This window comes from Lissotriton vulgaris, chromosome 2_1 (assembly GCF_964263255.1).
Source record: "Lissotriton vulgaris chromosome 2_1, aLisVul1.2, whole genome shotgun sequence".
NCBI classification, from domain to species: domain Eukaryota; kingdom Metazoa; phylum Chordata; class Amphibia; order Caudata; family Salamandridae; genus Lissotriton; species Lissotriton vulgaris.
The window spans coordinates 503,663,361-503,682,096 of NC_141687.1; the positions used below are offsets into that span (position 1 = coordinate 503,663,361).

General features: G+C 46.1%; 1 protein-coding gene across 1 annotated transcript in view; it reads right to left on the reverse strand.

Moving 5' to 3' along the window:
* Positions 1 to 18,736, reverse strand: part of DNAH7 (dynein axonemal heavy chain 7) — a 1,812,153-nt gene that overhangs the window by 1,293 nt on the left and 1,792,124 nt on the right. The gene's annotated exons all lie outside the window — the stretch shown is intronic.

Consider the following 18,736-nt stretch of genomic DNA (forward strand, 5'->3'; position numbering starts at 1 on the left):
GAAAACTGGCTTTACTTTCTTTACATACAAATAAAAAAACAGAATATTGGGCTATAGAAGTCAGGGCTTATATGTCAGGAATTGTTGGTCAAAAATTCAGCAAACCAAAAACCAGCACCAAGTAACAGATGTATGATTTTATTACCACTTATGGTAAGTATACCTAAGGTGAGTAAATCCCTACCCACCCCTAAGCCCTAAAAATACCATTACCACTCTACTGCTACCCACACATAAACCCTAAAATGACATTTACTATTTTATACCCCAACCCACTTCTTAAGAACAAGTTACTTACCTTTGGTTACGCTTTTGGTAGAGACAATATCTAGTTGCTGATTTCTTGCCTTTAAATTCCCCAGGCATCAGACTGGATCCAGAAACTTTTGCGTCAGCAGTACCACTGTGTGCTGTCGGGTGGCTCGGTTCAGCTTCGCGTGGCATCGTCTGTACCGGATGCAACGTCGCAGTCAACTATATAGGCGCCACCCAAGCACACTAACATCAGTTACTTTTCACTTTTCCATGCTAGAATCTCAGAGCCATGGAGTGAACTAACTAGTGTATCTCAAAACTAGGGCCCTGTAAAGAGAGCAACCCACGCCCTATACATGAGTCAGCAGAGCGGGGAGACATGGTTGGGTCTGGAAGGAATCTGCAGGTAGATATTGTCTCTACCAGAAATTGCTTCAAAGAAGGTAAGTAACTTGTTAATCTGATAGACTTCTAGCTGCAGATTCCTTACCTTTGAGTAGATAACCAAGCCATACTTCATGGCGGTGGGCTGAGGACAGATAACTAAACTAGAAAGTACTGCAGGACCGAATGGGCGAAATGCTGGTCACTGCCGATCTGACTGTCCAGGCAGTAGTGTTTATTAAACGTGTGCAGTAGAGCCCACATTGAAAGCTGGTAGATATCCAAGACTGGCACGACACAAGCCAGCGCCGTGGTTGCAGCCTTCCCCCTGGCGGAATGGGCCCATAAGCCCTCAGAAGGCTGCTTCTTTTTCAGGACTTAGCAGATCTTCATGCAGATAACGACCCAGCACGGAATGGTTCGTTTTTTTTCTCCCACATAATCCACAAAAAGTTGGTTGTTCACCTGGAACTCTTTTGTGCTGCAACATTCTTTTTGGGTCCAGACGAAGGAGAAGCTCCTTTTCCTTCGAGGAATGTGAAGGAGCTGCTCAAAAGGAGCACATGTGAGATCTAGGTTGAGATCCCACTGGGGCATAATGAAGGGCATAGAGGGAAATATATGATGTGTACAAGCCCTATCTAATAGAAACTTCTAGCTGATTCCTTACCTTTGAATTTTCCAGGCATCAGGCTGGATCTGGAAACTTGCTGAGCAACGATATCGGGTGACTCCAGTCGGTTCCGCGTGACGTTGGTTATGATGTTGCGGAGCCTAAATGGGCTCCAACCAGGCGGGCGCCAGTTACGCACCGATCTTAGAAGAGCTCCCTCTCTGCCACTTATTGGCAGGCTTTTTCTCGACTTTTGTCAATATTTTTAACGACTTCGTGTGCAAGGGATGTTGGGTAGGAAGATAGGTTTTAAACCTTGCAGGACTTGTTCCCGCATTATGTCGGTTACCGATCCCCACTGCGTAAGTCTGTGGTGTCTTGAACGCGACCAAGATTGAAAGGCTTGTTCAGACTGCTGGGCGAGGGCTCCGAAGACCTTGAGGGAGCGGGTGACGAAGTTGTACGTGGCCCGGCGGTCGACACCATCTAACGAGACTCCGAGGAGGTCCCAATCCCGTTCGAGGAAGAGGAGGTCGCGGGATCGCTCACAGAGCCCTAGGTCCTCTTCCTCCCATTCGAGGTCATCTGGACACCCGGGGAAGATGCACAAGAAGAAGAAAAAGTCCAAGCGGACTTCGACTTCACCTCAACCGGTGCCCGTTGTCGAAAGAGGTAAGGAACATCGACACTGTAGGCGCGGTTCTGCGGAGCCGTAGCCAGACTCTACTTTGCGACTCCCACTCAAATTAAAGATTTTTACGAGGCCATGCACTGCGTATTAGAGCGGTACGTCGGTGGGCCCTGTGGGGTTGGATGGGGCCCCATCGGGTTCGACGCCATCGGCTTCGGCCACGGTGCTGTGGATCTGATCCCAGATCCAGTTTGATGCTAGTCGTGCCAACACGACCTTCCCCCAGTGTCGAACCCAAAGTCGGTACCTTCGACGTCACCCATCAATGCCGCAAGCCCCATCTTCATCCCTGACGACACAGAGCCAGAATGGCGCTGAGTGATGCCGATTCGGACGTCGACAGAACCGTTCTATGTTGTTGCCTGAGCACTTTATGGACGTGCTAGGCTCAGGAGAGGAATGGGAGGAGTCTGGAGACCCTCTAGAGAACCAGGATGTATCTGAGGAGACAATGAACTGGTATGGGGAACTTGGGGAAGCCAGTGATCTGGATACTTCCTCAGACACTGGCATGATCTCTCTGCCTACAGTGGCTACGGAGGATGGGATGTCCTTTGCCATGGTGGTTAAGAGGGCAGCTAAGGTCCTTGGACTGGAGCTACCCTCAGTGCAGGTAAGGACTAATCTCCTGATCGAAGTGCTTCAACCTGGGGCTTCCACCTCCTGTGAATAGGACGATTGCACTCCGCCAACGCCCAGCTCTGGGTGACCCAAAGTTCCTCAGCCTGCACCCCACCCCAGAAAGTTTGGTGGTGCAAGCCTCTACTTCCTAGGGTGTCTTCCTTTCTGCCCCCCCCAGATAGGGAATCCAAGAGACTGGACTCATTTAGGAAGAAGATGTTTTCTTCCTTATGTCTGGCATTGCGGTCGGTGAATACTGCATGCTTATTGAGTTGTTTCTCCCACTCTCTCTGAGAGACAGTTGCGCAGGTCCCGAGGAGGCCTGGGCTGTGCTCTCCCAAGCTCTCAAGGGCGGGAGAGATGCAGTAAAATTCACATTCACCATAAGGTGTGGTTTGGATAGAACCAACTCACTGGGGAGAACTATTTCAACAACAGTGGCCTTGAGGCGCCACACCTGGCTTCGCACAACTGGCTTCCTGGGGGATGTCCAGGCCAATTTGATGGAACCCTCATTTTTGGTGAAAAGGCAGACTCGGCCCTGGTCAGGTTCAAGGACTCTCGAGTTATGGCCAGATCCTGGGCCTCTCCTCCACTCCTCGCGGCCAGTCTTCCTTTCGTGGCAGCATAAGGGGTTTCCAGCCGCGTCAGCCGTATCCTAGATACTGTCTCTTGGAAAGTGGGTTTCTTTTGCAGTACCCCTCACTTTTTGCCAGACTATTGATGCACTTTTACTTGGTGTGCCCTGGGTCCCTGCCAATCCGGCTCCCAGGACCTTTGCCTTTACACACACACTGCCTTTACAGGCTGCGTGTTATGGGGCAGAACAAAGTGAAGAGTCGATATGGCACACATCTCTGCGTACCATGCCTACAACCCACTGCCCTTACATAGATCAGTCACCCCTCTAGCTGGGTGCACTATACCAGTGGTGAGGGTACAGAAACATGAGCCCTGTACCCCTACAGTGTCCAAGTGAACTGTTAGACATTATAAGTGCAGTGCTGCCATTAAGAATATATGGTGCTGGGAGTTTGTCATTAGGAACTCCACAGAACGATAATGGCTACACTGATACCAAACTTCTCAGTTTTCAAACTTCTCATCACATTAAACCCACACTGATGCCAGTGTGGGATTTAATGGAACATGCACACAGAGGGCATCTCAGAGATGCACCCTGAAAACGAACCTCTAGTGTCCCGACTTGAGTGGCTGCTTAGGCTGCCATCAACAGACATGTTTCTGTACCCCTGGATCCAGAGCCTGCTGCTCTCGGGGGCCCGAAACAATGCACATCCTGGGACGAGGTGCCAAGTATCCTCCCCCAGGATGGGCAGGGTTCACGAAAAGGAAGCTTCAAAGGCATGCCGCCTTTGGGAGCTTCCAAGACCACTTGCTTCTTTCAGCAACTGGTCCACACTGGTTCTGCCCCTACTTTGGGTGGGAGAACCGGCGGGAAAAACAAGTGAGAAAGAGAGGTGTGCCCGCCTTTGCCAACTCGACCCCTCAGGTGGGGAAGGTGAGGTGAAGCAAACCTCAGAGTCCCCACCATCTTGAGGATGGGGTAATCAACCAACCAGGGACAGGCTTGTGCCCCCCTCCCACTGGAGGGCGGCACAATAGGGTGTTTACCCACCCCAGGGAAGGGACCCTGAATCTAGTATTTAGGGGCACCCCGAACCTTGCTTCCTCAGATCCAGAAACAAGAAGAAAAGAAGGACCGAACAGCCATGCAGCCAGCTAATGAGGAAGACGCCCACTGACTTGGCCCCAGCCCTACAGGCCTGTCTCCCCTCGAACCTGCTCCCAAGAAATCCCGGTGTGTCGTGCAGCCAGCAACCTCTAAAACCCCGGAGGACCTGCATGCCTTCACTTCCAAAGACTGATTTTGCTGTGAACATTGAATTTGTTCAACTTCAACCTCTGGCAGCAGCCGGAAACCGCAAATCCAGCCCACTCTGCACCTGACGAACCCTGCCTGAGCTAGAGTGGAGAAACACCACCACAAGGAGGTCACCCTGGCAATCCTGACCCGAGATTCAGCAACCCCTGCCTCAAGCCTCAGCCGACACCTGCCGTCTAAATCCAGAAGGCCTCCCTAACCGCGACCAGGAGCTGGTAAGAAGATCCAACCCCAAAAAGCACCCCTGCACCAGACACCCCAAGGCCTTGTGTGCCCAAACCGACAGTGCCTAACCAACCCCTAACTTCCCAACTTACCTCTCAAAGTGTTGGTCGCACCCAGAAGTCCTTAGTCTCCCTGCCTGCGGTGCTTTTGCAAAAAAGAGGTTCTCCATTGAAAACAGGGTGCCCGACTTTAAAACAGCACTCTGCACCCGGCCGCCTCAGTGCCACTGAGGATGCACCTTTTGTGCTACTTTGTTTCCCCATTTGCCCTGATCTAAACCTAGGAGCTTTGCTCCCACAACCCAGTGACCTGCTTGCCAGCAGCCACCAACCGGAGACCCCCTATCTCCTATTGGATAACATTGGGCCTCAAGTCTCTGCATCTGGCCGCCCTAGTGCCACTGAGGGTGTAACAAGAGTGCATCACTGACCCTGGGGGACCCCTGAGTCTAACCCCAGAACCTTAACTCCCACAGTCGATAACTTACCTGTGAACCGATAATCTTTTTTTCCTTCATAGGATAACATTGACAATTTTCTTCCAAAAAGTTTCTAAGTGTGGAGTTTTGAAATCTAAAAATACTCTTTAAAAATCGCACGAATAACCAAAACGGATTTACTTACCTGTTTGCAGGTAAGACGTTGTCTGTGAACAAATCACAGTGCATTAGCCACCACTGCAGGTCCATTGCAGTTTCCTCCAAGATCTCGCCCATGTCGGAGAGGTTCCCCTGATACTGGTCCCACTGGAACTTCTGATCCTACTGTAGAGCCCACAGACGCTATCAGCCTTGATTTACCAACAGGATGCAGGAGGCCATGAGTGTCAGCAGCCCAGAGTCGTCCTCACCGAAATCCAGTATAGAGGCTGAAACATGGTGTCATAATTTGAATATCCTGGACTCGCTACTCGGGAGGATACGCCCAAAACTGCACTGTGTCCAGAATAGCTCAGATGGAAGGAAGAGTCTGAGAAAGAGTCAGGTGTGACTTTGGCATGTTTATATTGCACCCTGCGAGTGCTGGAGGCCTGCCATAGTCTGGAGGTGGGAAACAACAGTCTGGGGCAAGAACGCCTTCAACAGCCAGCGGTCGAGGTAGGGAAAGACTGGAGCCGCGACCCCCACCATCACCTTGGTGAACACCCGAGGTACGCTAGTAAGGCCAAAGGGTAGCACATTGAACTGAAAGTGCTTGTGGCCTACCTTGAACCGCAGGTAACGCCTGTGGGCTGGCAAGATGGGGATGTGAAAATACGCTTCCTGTAAGTCGGTGCAGAGAAAGAATATTGATGTAAAAATATTGTGGGTCAGAAATATCGACAGACAAAATATCGTGTTCAAAAATATTGATTTTAGCTAAGTAATATCGATGTTTAAAATATCGAAGTGTTTAATATCGTTTGCAAAAATATAGCTAAACATATAGATTTTTTTAATACTGTTATGTATTTTAGTATATATTTTATATGTATGTAATGTATTTTTTTTTGTATAAGAATTATTTGTATTTTTATTATATGCGTTAACATTTTAGTAGATTTATATATTTTTTTGTTTTTAGTTCCGTAGCGGGTGTGGGTTTATAGGGGAAAAGGGTGGGAAGTAATTTAATTATATCAAATTCATAGATTATTATTAAAAGCCAGTATTCAAAGATAGTCCAAGTGAGGCTTTATTCAAATACAAACATCAACATAAAATAGGTCTCAACTGCAGCACCTCCGGAGTCAGAATGCCACAGAACAGACCATGAAGTAATGGGATTCTAATTCCATTACCAAGGCATGCAAGTGTTCTACAAGCTCTATGGTTAGGTATGCAAGTAAATTACAACACATATTTTTAGTAGTTATTAATATTTTTTCATTTTAATTTTGTGTTTTAGTTCTGTAGCGGGTTGTGGGTTTATAGGAGAATAGGGTGGAAGGTAATTTAATGATATTACATGTATTGAATATTTTGTATTTATCAATATGTTTAATTGAGAAGTTATAGTTTTAAATGTGTAAAGTAATTTATTATGAATTAATTTGTTAATTAAATTTAGTTAATTGGCAATTAAATAAGGCCATTGTGTAATTAGTTTTAGGTGTGTGCTGTGGCGTTTATAGGTGTAAATTGAGGGAAGGGTGGTAAGTAATTTATTTTGAATTGATGAATTAATAATTAGTTGTTGATTAATTTTAAATAATAAGTAATTAATTATGGTAATTGTGTAATTCGTTTAAGGTGTGTTTTGTGGTGTTTATAGGTGTAAAGGGTGGGAAGTAATTTATTTGTAATTAGTTATTAATTTATTTAAATTAGAAATTAATTATGGTAATCGTGTAATTGAATTAGGGGTGTGTTGTGGATAATATGCCGTTAAAGCATGTGTATTTAATGAATGTTTATTACTTTTTATATGAATAATTTTTAAATTCTTAATTGTTAATTATGGAAATACATTTAGATACAACTTTTGAAGTGTTTTTTTATTGGTGTAGTGTTATAGCGTAGGAAATCAAATAAATACATTTGTTTTAAATAATTTGTTAATATTTGTTCCTTTTTAAATAATTATTTATACATTTATTTATTCATTTTATATGATATTAGTAGCTTTTTGTTTTATGTAATTTATATTCCAATATGGGTACTTTTTATATGTTTAATATATTTAATCGTATATTTTTTTTAAAAAAAAATTTTAAATTTTATTTTAGTAGTTTTGTATAGCGCTGGCTGGACCCAAGGGTATCAGAGCGCTTCACAGCATATACAGTAAATGACATACTGAGCAGACTGAAACTCAGACATACATAATCTGTTGATAGAATGTTTGTATCCAGAAGCTATTTTGATCTGCAGCCTTGATGTCAGACTTGGAATTTTATTAACCCTTTCCATGCTCATGACGAGCTCAGCTCGTCATGAGGCACAGTGGAGCTGTGCTGATGACGAGCTGAGCTCGTCATGAAATCATGTAAATCTGAATTCTTCAGCACCGGAGGGGAAAATGGGCAGCAGCGATGTGGTTAAAGCTGGAGTGCCAGATGGGGGCAGTCCAGGGACTCTCAGGTCCCTCGAACGGTCGAGGAAAAAGTCTTTGAGAAGCCTCTTGAATTTTGAAAATGAGGAGATTGTTCTGATGTGGGGAGGGATGGAGTTCCAGATTTTGGGAGCGTTGCCAGCAAAAGATTTAGCTGAAGTTCTGAGCTTGCACAATTTGGGCGGGATGAGCAGTAGAGAGCTGGAGCTCCTTAGGTTTCTGGACTGGCCTGCCTTATTGAGTTTGGCGGCCAGGTATTCTGGTTTACCTGTATGCAGGGCTTTGTGCGTGATGCAGGCTGTTCTGAAACTGGCTCGTGACTCCATTGGGAGCATTCTGAGTTCTTTGACGGCTGGAGAGATGTGCACAAATTTCTTAATTCCGGAGACCATTCTTGCTGCTGCGTTGAGTGTCGTCTTCAGGGGGGTAAGATGGGATTTTGCTGTCCGTGTCAGGGTCGCAATTTCATAGTCTATTCTGGAGAGGATTAGAGCCTGGGTGGCCTGTGAAGGTCTTTGGGTGGAAGGAAAGGTTTTATTTTGTATAGTAGTTTAAGGTTGAGAAAAGCACCTTTAGCAGATTTTGAGATGTGTTTCTTCATGTCGAGTTTTGGGTCTAGGGTGATCCCTAAGATTTCACCGAGTCGGCTAGGGAAAGGTTACCATTGAGGGCATTGATGGCTTTGAGCCATTCTTTGATTTGAGAGTTATTATTTTGTTGGAAATAAGTAGGATTTCTGTTTTGTCTTAGTTCAGTTTCACGTGATTGGTTGAGAGCCAGTCTTGTATCTCTCTGAGCGTGTTGTTTAGTCTCTGGATGTCCTCAATAGAGGTCGTTTCCAGATACAGCTGCGTGTCGGCTGCATATAGGTGAAAGGGGATGTTGGATTTTCTGAGTAGAGAGGTGAGGGGTTCGATATAGATGTTGAAGAGCTGTGGGGAGAGAACAGACCCTTGAGGAACCCCTCTGATGACTGGGTGTAGGTCGGATTCGAAGTTTTTGATTTTTATTCTCTGTGATCGGTTGTGAAGAAAGGAGGAGAACCATTGGAGGACTGTCTCTTGTAGACCAGCTCTTTCTTGAAGGACCCTTAGCAGTAGATTGTGGTTGACTGTATCGAATGCAGCCAATAGGTCAAGGAGGATGAGAAGGCAGCATTGATCCGAGTCGAGTGATTTGCGTAGGTCGTCTATGACGTTGAGGATTGCAGATTCAGTGCTGCATCCCTTTCTGAATCCTGATTGGAGGGGGGTCTAGAAGTTTGATGTTATCAAGATGAAGGGTTAGCTGAGGGAAGACACATCTTTCCATTATTTTGGCCAAAAAGGGAAGGTTTGAGACCGGTCTGTAATTATTTAAATCTTCTGTGTCTAGACTTGGCTTCTTTAGTAGTGGTGTGACTTGTCCTACCTTTAGGCAGTCTGGAACAGAACCAGAGCTCAAAGAGCTATTGATGATCTTGCACCATATTGGAGCTAGGACTTGCTTTAGGTCTTTGGTCAAAAGAGGCGGTAGCTGGTCCAGGGAGTGTGCTGAGGGCTTGGCTTTGGAGATTAGATTGACTATCTCTGCTTCCTGGATGAGAGTGAATGATGACCACTGTTGTGGAGGTTTTATGGAGGCATTGACTAGGTTTTTGGGCGTATTGATCTCATTGAGGGAGGTGGGGGTTGAGCCCAATGCTAGGTCTATCTTGACGATTTTGTCGTTAAAGAAAGTTGCGAAGCTGTCGCATCGAGCTTTGGATGCTTGAGTTAAGGGGGGAGTAGGTTTGGAGGTCTGATTCTTGATGATGTTGAAAAGCTCTTTGGGCTGTTTTTTTTGCATTATCTAGTGCAGAACGGAAGAAATCTGACTTTTTATTCTTGATATGATTTTTGTACCTCCTGCGGGCTGCTTGGAGTTTCTCACGGTGGAGGGTTGAGGGATCATTCCTCCATGTTCTTTCAGCAGCTCTTAGAAGTCTTCTTTCATCGTTGATATCGGAGGTGAACCATGATCTAGAGGGAATATTCCTAGCTTTCTTTAGTTTAATGGGAGCAATTTGGTCGAGAGTAAGCGTCAAATTAGTGTTGTAAAGAGAGGTGATATCGTTGAATGAGAGGTGGTCAGTGTCGAGGGGGAGCAGCTGGCTGATTCTTTCTTTTAGGACTGCTCGAGGAATTTGAGCTGTGTTCCTAACCCGTTTGGGAATGTCTCGCTTTAAAATTGAATTGTCCACGATTGGAAGGTTAATGTGAAAGAGGACTATGTGATGGTCAGACCAGTCTACTAGGAGGATGTGATCGATGGTGATCGTCTTCCTTTCAGCAATAATGGCGTCAAGGATGGCTCCTTTGTAGTGAGTTTCTTCTAGGCAATGTTGAGTTAGATTGTTCTCAAGAAGTAGGTTGTTTAAGGATTGAATTAGTGGATTCTTGGTTTCCTTCCACCTTAGATTGAGGTCGCCCAGGATTATGAAGTTAGAGTTACCTAGAGCGCAGTGGGCAATCAAGTCCGAAAGGTGAACCGTGAATTCTGAAGAATTGCCAGGGGGATGATAAAGAAGATGGCATAATGTGGGTCTGGAGTCCTGAGTTTTGATGTTGACTGAGAGACATTCAAAAGAGCTGTAAGCGCAAGAGGAGATTTCCGTGATGGCGATGTTGTTCTTGTGGATGATTGCTATGCCCCCTCCTCTGTTCCCTAGTCTATCCTTGTTGATCATCGTGAAACCAGGGGGGACTAGCATGTCTATGATAGGGTAGGAGAGGTTGATGAGCCAGGTTTCTGTTATGAATGCTATCTGTATGTCATGGGAGAGAATGGCTTCTGAAAGTTCGGATGAGTGTTTGGAAGCTGATCTGCAGTTTATGAGCATGCTGTTGATGGGGGTTACTTCTCTGTGTTCGTTTGGTTGGGCTTTAGGCAGGAGGGCAAGGTGGGACGGGGGTCTGGGTGCTCTAAGGGGAGGGTGTTTATTTCTGAAGCCCGTGATAACTTGGATCGTGGACTTTGGGGACGAGTTCCCGGAAGGTCTAGTGGTGCCTTGGGGAGAGTCACTATCTGCGAGGAGAGTGAGGAGGGTGTTCTGGAGAGTGTGTCCAAGGAGCTGATCTTCCCTTTACTGGGGGAACCGTCTTTAGGTCTGGGTGGGACGCGTGGCTCGGACTGGGGCGTTGTTCTGTCTGTGGTTGTATGGGTAAGATCGGCTTGCACTGAGGGTGAATGAGAGGGCTTTCGGGAAAGGGTAAGGGAGGAGAGAATTTCACTCAGGCCTCGAACCAGTGTTTCCAACTGGGATTCAAGTAGGGAGAGGCGCTGTACCAAGCTGTCTATGTAGGGTTGATGGGTGTTTAAGTCCGGAGTGGTCTTGGGTGAGGGGGGAGGGACTAATGGAGAAGGGAACAAGGGGTGAAGAAGGGTGTTAGAGGCCGTACTGTCCCTGATGACTGAGGGAGGGTCAGGGTGGTTTAAAGAGGGATGACGGTCCTGTTTAGGCAGATTATTGTAAGGGGGGCTGCCTAGATAATCTGTGGTTGGAGTAAATGGGCGGGAGAATGTAGCCTCGAGGTATGAGATGGGACCCAGGTGACGAGAGGACGGAGGGGGGTTAGTGAGCTGAGCTGGAAGGTGATGGTCCCCATTGGGGGTTGAAGGGAGAGTGGAGGAGAGGCATTGATGGGCAGGCAATCTACTCGATTGGAATGGTTCCTCGAGAATGATGCCAGAACCTGAGATAATCGAGGGTGGGGGGCTGTGGGAGGGCTGAGCTGGAGGATGGGATTCCACCAAGGGAGATAGCAGAGGAGGTGAGGAGGAACCTGGGTGTCCAGGTTGTCTGGTTGACTGGGGGTAAATGGAGGGAAGAGGGGAAGAGGTACGGTAGGGAGCTCTAGTTGGAGACTGTCTAATAACCTGGTGGTGGGCGGAGAGAGGAGGAATGGAGTTGCGAAGGGAGCCTCGTGATGAAGCCGAGGTGGATGTCTGGGCAGGTGCATGGGGGATCTGAGTCGACTCCAGCCGCGGATTTTTTTAATAGTTACATTGTTTAAATGTGTTTAGTATTTTTTGTTTCTCTGCTATCAAACACTTTCCCTAATGTTGCACTCACTGGAGTGGGAATAGTCATTTTTACCCCTCTGCTATCCAACATTTTCCCTACAGTTGCACTCACTGGAGTTGGAGTAGTAAATTAAATTATTTTCCTATCCAACATTTTTCCCAACTGTTGCATTTATTGTTTTGTGAAATGTAAGTTTCAATTTTTTTAAATAATGTAATGTTTTAATTTATTATAGAATGTTTTTTTATTTTTAATTATTGATATTTATATATTTTATTTTTATATAATTTAAAGTTTAACAATTAAAAAAAGTTACATACATGTATAAATTGTTTGTTTATATTTTTATAAATTAATTTTGTTTTATTTAGTTCAAGTATATTAAATTAAATCTATTTTGTTAAAAATAATAATATTTAACATATTGTATATATACTTTTAAATCAATATGTTTTACATCTATATTTTTTACTTTCATATTTTTGTACTTACCTGTTTAAGTATAGAGAGTCGATATTTTTGCATTCTATATTTTTTCATCGATATTTTTGTCATCAATATTTTTAAAATCGATAATGTCAGTGAACTCTTCAAGTCCAATGCTACCAGCCACTTTCGTTGGTATAGGGCAGACAAGACCCGAGCCTAAGTGAGCATTTTTTATTTTTCCTTTTTGAGCAAGAGATTGACGGTCTGAAGGTCTAGAATAGGAGGAAGAACCTTGTCATCCTCCTCGACCTATCCGCAGCCTTCGACACAGTCTGCCATAGCACCCTTCTACAACGCCTCAGAAACATCGGAATCCAAGGAAAAGCACTGGAATGGATCACCTCGTTCCTCACCGGAAGAACCCAGAGAGTCCGCCTTCCACCATTCAAGTCAGAGGCCACTGAAGTCATCTGCGGCGTACCACAAGGATCATCACTCAGCCCCACCCTCTTCAACGTATACATGAGCCCCCTCGCGGCCATCGCACGCCAACACAACCTCAACATCATCTCCTATGCGGATGACACTCAACTGATCCTATCACTCACCAATGACCCTAGCACCGCCAAAACTAACCTACACGAAGGAATGAAAGAAGTAGCCGAATGGATGAAACACAGCCGTCTAAAACTGAACTCAGATAAAACAGAAGTCCTTATCTTAGGCACCTCCCCCTCTGCATGGGACGACTCTTGGTGGCCACAAGCCCTTGGAAAAGCACCCATCCCGACAGACCACGCACGGAACCTGGGCGTCATCCTGGATTCCTCACTTTCGATGTACAGACAAGTCAACGCCGTCTCTTCATCTTGCTTCAACATTCTTCGCATGCTCAAAAAAACATTTCGTTGGATCCCCACCGAAACTAGGAAAACGGTCACCCACGCTCTGGTCACGAGCCGACTGGACTATGGAAACACCCTCTACGCCGGTACTACAGCTAAACTCCAGAAAAAACTCCAACGAATCCAAAACGCCTCAGCCAGGCTCATATTAGACATCCCGCGTAAAGAACATATCTCTGATCACCTGAAAAACCTTCACTGGCTTCCCGTCAATAAGAGGATCACTTTCCGGCTCCTAACCCACGCACACAAAGCACTCTACGAAATCGGACCAGAATGCCTCAACACACGACTGTCCTTCTACACCCCCTCCCGCCAGCTACGATCAGCCAACCAGGCCCTTGCCACTGTACCCCGCATCAACAAAACCACCATGGGAGGTAGATCCTTCTCCTACCTGGCAGCTAAAACCTGGAATTCACTTCCCACTTACCTTCGCCTTACCCAGAACCACCTAGCATTCAGAAAGCAACTTAAAACGTGGATATTTGACAATTAATTCCCCACCCCTCCTCAAGCGCCTTGAGACCCTCTGGGTATGTAGCGCGCTATATAAATTCTTTGACTTGACTTGACTTGACTTGTTCTTTTTGAGTATCAGAAAGTAGCTAGAATAGAAACCACTGCATACTTCTGAAATCAGAACCCTCTCTGTAGCTCCCTTGGCCAGGAGAGCTGTAACTTCCTCTCTGTGCACAACAAGATGATCCTCCGCCAACTGTTCTTGAGATGGCGGGAAAAATAGGAGGAAAAAATAGAAAAGGGAGGGAGTAACCATCCCAAATGAATTGCAAGATCCATTTGTCTGATATTATGGACTGCCAGTGAAGGAGATGATGTTGAATTCTCCCTCAAACAGGACACTCATGGTCTTGCAGAACCAAATTAGGAAAGCTTAGAGCCTGTAGCTGCTTGGGGTTGGGTGGTGGACAACTTCTGACTACCATTCCTACAAGGTCAGAATGCACCACATCCACACACTTCTCAGTCTGTGCAGGACGATGTCTTGGGTATGATTGACGTGTTTAAAAACCCCTTGCGTTGCCTCAAAAGGGGCTTAAAGCAGACTGGGGACCAGGTGTCACAGAGGCCCAAGGACCTGGCCGTAGCCTGTGAGGCCTTGAAGTGCTCCAGCACAGAGTCTGCCTTCTCTCGGAAAACACAAGTCTCATGGAAGGGCATACCCATAAGCTTTGCCTGGACATAACCTGAGAAGCCAGATGTTCTCAGCCAGGCATGGCACCGCAAGGCCACCATTGACAAAACTTCTCTATCCAGGTTCTGTTGTACCCAAACGACACCTAGGGGCCAATTCCGATCTGGTAAAATAACCGTCCGTACGATTGGCATCCGGAGCCGTCTCCGTACGACTCGTACATACGCCGTACGACCCGACGAGTACGATCTGGACCGGGGAATCAGGATGCGATTCGTACGGTCCACGTCAGGTAAGGGCGATTCGTACGGAAAAGCGCACAATCACATACACACCGTACGGCGCGTACACCCCATGATCGCAGGGGTACGCACCGTACCCCTGCGATCATGGGGGGTACGTGCCGTGCCCGGGGAGGGGCCGTTCCGTTACCGTTTCGGCGCAAACTCTGCTTTTACGGCGGTTTTCAGCTCCCGTAGAAAAAAAAGGGTTGTACGGTGCGTACCCGACACGAATCGTTCTTGCCGGGTTGGAAAAAGCAGCTGCGAACCGTACAGATGTCGCGTACAGCGGGTTCCGAGGGAGATTCATGCAGAGATTCGAGTCGTACAGTCTTTGTACGATTCGTACGGAGTCCTGCTCCTGTTACGAATCGTACTTTGTCGTACGTTCGGGGGACGTTGCAGGGTACGATTCGTACGGGGAAAAACGCTCCGAACGGCTATTCAGAGCGGTTTTTACCAGATCGGAATCGACCCCCTAATGGTGAACTTGCTGCACCTCTCCTGTCTTTCACTGCCTAGGGGAGCACAACCCTTGTGGACCTGTGGCAGCACTGGTGGGTGGAAGAAAACATCTTCCCAAGTGCGTCTAGCCTCTTGGATTCCCTGTCTGGGGGGGTGAAAGGGAACGTGCCATGGAACATCGAGGATAGGACCACCAAGCTCTCTGGAGTAGGATTTTGACTGAGGAAACTTGGATCACCCGATGCATGGCAATGGCAATGATATAGTCCTTTCCACAGGAGCCCCTGTGCTAGGCTTGGAGCATGAACCTAGAAAGACTTCCGTTAGTGCCTCATTAAAGGGCAAAAGGTGTTCTGATGAGAAAGCAGCAGGTTATAGCACTTCAGTCAGGAGATTAGTCTTGACTTGCACTGAGGACAGCTCCAGGCCAAGGACCTCTGCCATACTCTTTACCACCATAGCCTCCTCTGTAGCCACAGTAGGTGAAAAGAGCTTACCAGTATCTGGAGAGGTATCCACACGCCTGTCCTCACCAAGCTCTTCATACCAGTCCAGATCATCAGGATTGCCTGTTCAAACTCTTCTACCATGCCTGGAACCTCTATAAAAATGTACCTGCAACAAACTGAGCCTCTGGTCGATCCGAGTCGTTGGGAATCAAAATGGGTCTGGCACCGGGAAAGGTCACATTGGTATGACTTGCTGACCCGAATTGGATCCATGCGACCCCACAGGCGTCAATGTCGGAGCTGTCTGCGTGAAACCTGATGGGGCCTCCCCCTACTCAGCGAAGCCTCATGGTGCACCAGAGAGTGCGCCCCGCTCAAATACTCAGCGCATGGCCTCGTAAAATTTGAGTGGGTGGGTCATTCCCAGAAACTGGCTTTGCAGAACCGTGTCTAAAGCGGCAATGTTCCTCCCTCTCTAGTCAGTCCTTGACAGACGAGTCAAAGTCTACTTAGGCTTCTTATTCCCCTTTCCCAGATTGTCCCCAGGACCTTGTGTACAACAAAGAGGACTTGGGGCTCTTGAAGCAGTCCCGCAACCTTTCATCCTCTATCTGGACCGGGAACTTCGAGGAGTTTCGCCTGGTGGCATTGACTGCCGGGCCGCAAGGAACTTAGTGAACTGCTCCCTCAAGGCCTTTGGCATCATGGCTCTGCAGTCCGATCACGACGTCGAACCATGGTCGTGTCACCATAAGCACACATGGTGAGGGACAGTGAACAACATGGTGCAATGATAGTCGCCACACAGTTTAAAACCTACCCTCTAGAGCACAGTTCTTCAAACTGTAGGGCGCGCCCCCTGGGGGGGGCGTGGATGGGCTCCCAGGGTAGGCGCAAAGGCCTCTGCAAGCACATGTAAATGAAGACGCCTGGAAGTGCAGCAATGTTTATTTGCTGTATTTCCAGGCTGTCTTCATTTTCTCCGAAGCCCTCAGAGTTGCCGTGGGGCCAGAGGTGAGGGCTCGGGTGGGCAGTGTCTGGAGTCTTATTAAGACTCCAGCACAACCAGTATTTTCACAGGTCTTTAAAGACCATTTAAATACCTTCAGGAACTGGTTACCGAAGCTTAGTTTTTATCTCTTTTTCCTGGGCCCCGACTCTGCCTATTCCTTACAATTGTATTATAAATGTACTGCTGTAGTGAGAAAATGCATTTCATGAAAAGGAGTACCAAAAAGGGTTGCCAATAGAAAAAATGCCAGCCTTGTATGTTTAAAGAGCTTGCAAAGACCTTGCTTTGACAGTAAATATGGTCTTTAACCCTTTCGATGCTGATGACGAGCTGGGCTCGTCATGGTGCACAGTGGTCGTGTGCTGATGACGAGCCCAGCTCGTCATAAAACAATGAAAATAGCAATTTCCAGCACAGGAGGGGAATTGCCTTAGCAGCGAAGGTGTTAAATAAAAAAGTATATATTCATTTGTAAAGTGACTTTCTGTCTGTTCCTTTTATTTTCAGTCATGAAGCATTCAGGCAGCCCTAGAACACATTTAAAAGTGCTTTATATTTGCTTTTAAAAGTACGCACAGATAAATGCTGAAAATAGGGCTGTAAGTGAATGTTTATTTTTGTAATGTCTGCGACATCAAAATAATGAGCTGGCAACTCAAATCAGAAGACTGGAAGTTTGTTACGGGATCAGCACATTATTTATTTCACCCTTGATTCCCTGATTAATTCCATAATAGCAATAGTTTAACTTATATCTGAAACCCTACACCACATCAATAACATGCTGATTAACTTCAAGTATCTGGGAATTCACCCTGCATTCAGACAACTAACTGCTCATTCTCACCGTTCACTTTCATACTCCCCTGCACTCTCAGCCCATAGTTAGGGGTTTCCCGCATTTGCCACATAATCCATCATCTGCAGCATAATTTGCAGATTAAAAAATGCAGCAACACATGTTACCTCGCAGTGGAAAGCCCTTTCTAAGGGTAGACTGGTCACCTTTCTGTTGCTTATTGCTATATGTGGGTGTTAATGTGGTACTTATGAGGGGCAATAAAGGACAGGACAATGGTAACAAGTGTAAAAATAGCAAAACAGTGCAGTAATGCTATCACAAAATATGCAGCATAATTCGCCTTTGCTTGCTGCAGAATTGTCAACCATGCTGCATAATTTGTCCTTCTCCTGTGGCATAATTCCAATTGCCCTGTTTATAGTGCTATGAAGTCCCAGACTGTAGCAGAAAGCACTGTGAATATGTAAATCATTATTTTAAAACAGTATTTACATACTCTAAGCTAGGCTGCTGCAAAATGATGCAGTGATTGAGATTACAAAATATACTTTTTAGTAATAAGTAATCAAACTGTATCTAATGCAGACATTTGTGTAAGTGTCTCCACTATTCCAGATCCCAGCTGACAACTCCTTTACATTACATCTTAAAAAGAATAGATCTTTGCCACAATAAAGCTTTAAGCTGATCCACTGGAATTATTCAGCAGAAGAGTACAACATTATGTGGCAGGTTTGACTAAATTATGCGGCACAAAAATGTAAATTATGTGGCACAATGCGCCACATTGTGTGGTTAGCATTACTTCATTATTTTGTCATTTTAAATCAGTATCGCGGTCAGGGGAAATATTTCACCTCATTTGTACCAGTTTAACCCCGAAATACAGCAGAAAGCAACTACAAGATTACCAGTCAATCTTTGCAAAGGGCCTTCCACTGCTCCGGAACATGTAGCAAATGCACTAAAGTGATAATTATGTGGAAAAAGCTGCTGATGCAGAAACTCATAATTTCAGTGGCCCTGGCTTTAAGTGACTCAATCAATGGCTGGTAAGAAGGCCGGTTTCTTTTTTTAAATTTCTGCACTACCACCACACACTTCCTTTCAGGCACAGGCATCTCAAAGTCAGTATTAACCATTCAGGGGAAGTTTTTTTTGTGAAAGCTGAGGCCATGGGGTGGCATGTAGAAGGCCAGCAGGGTTGCATTCAGATGTAGAGTCCTAATCCTCTCGATCCTTGGGGCCTTACAGAAATGGTCTAGGAAAGGAGCGAGGTTCAAAGATATTGTCAAAGAGAAGGCCCAGAATAAGGAGCATTGTATGCAGACTCATTTTTATGGCCAGAGACCGCTTCTTCAGAGAGATACCCAAAGAAGGTGATAATATAAGTGTTTTTGTTTTTTTAAAAGGGTAATTCATTAGTGAAGCTAGTACTGCTGCCAAGTGTGTAAGTGGCCACTGC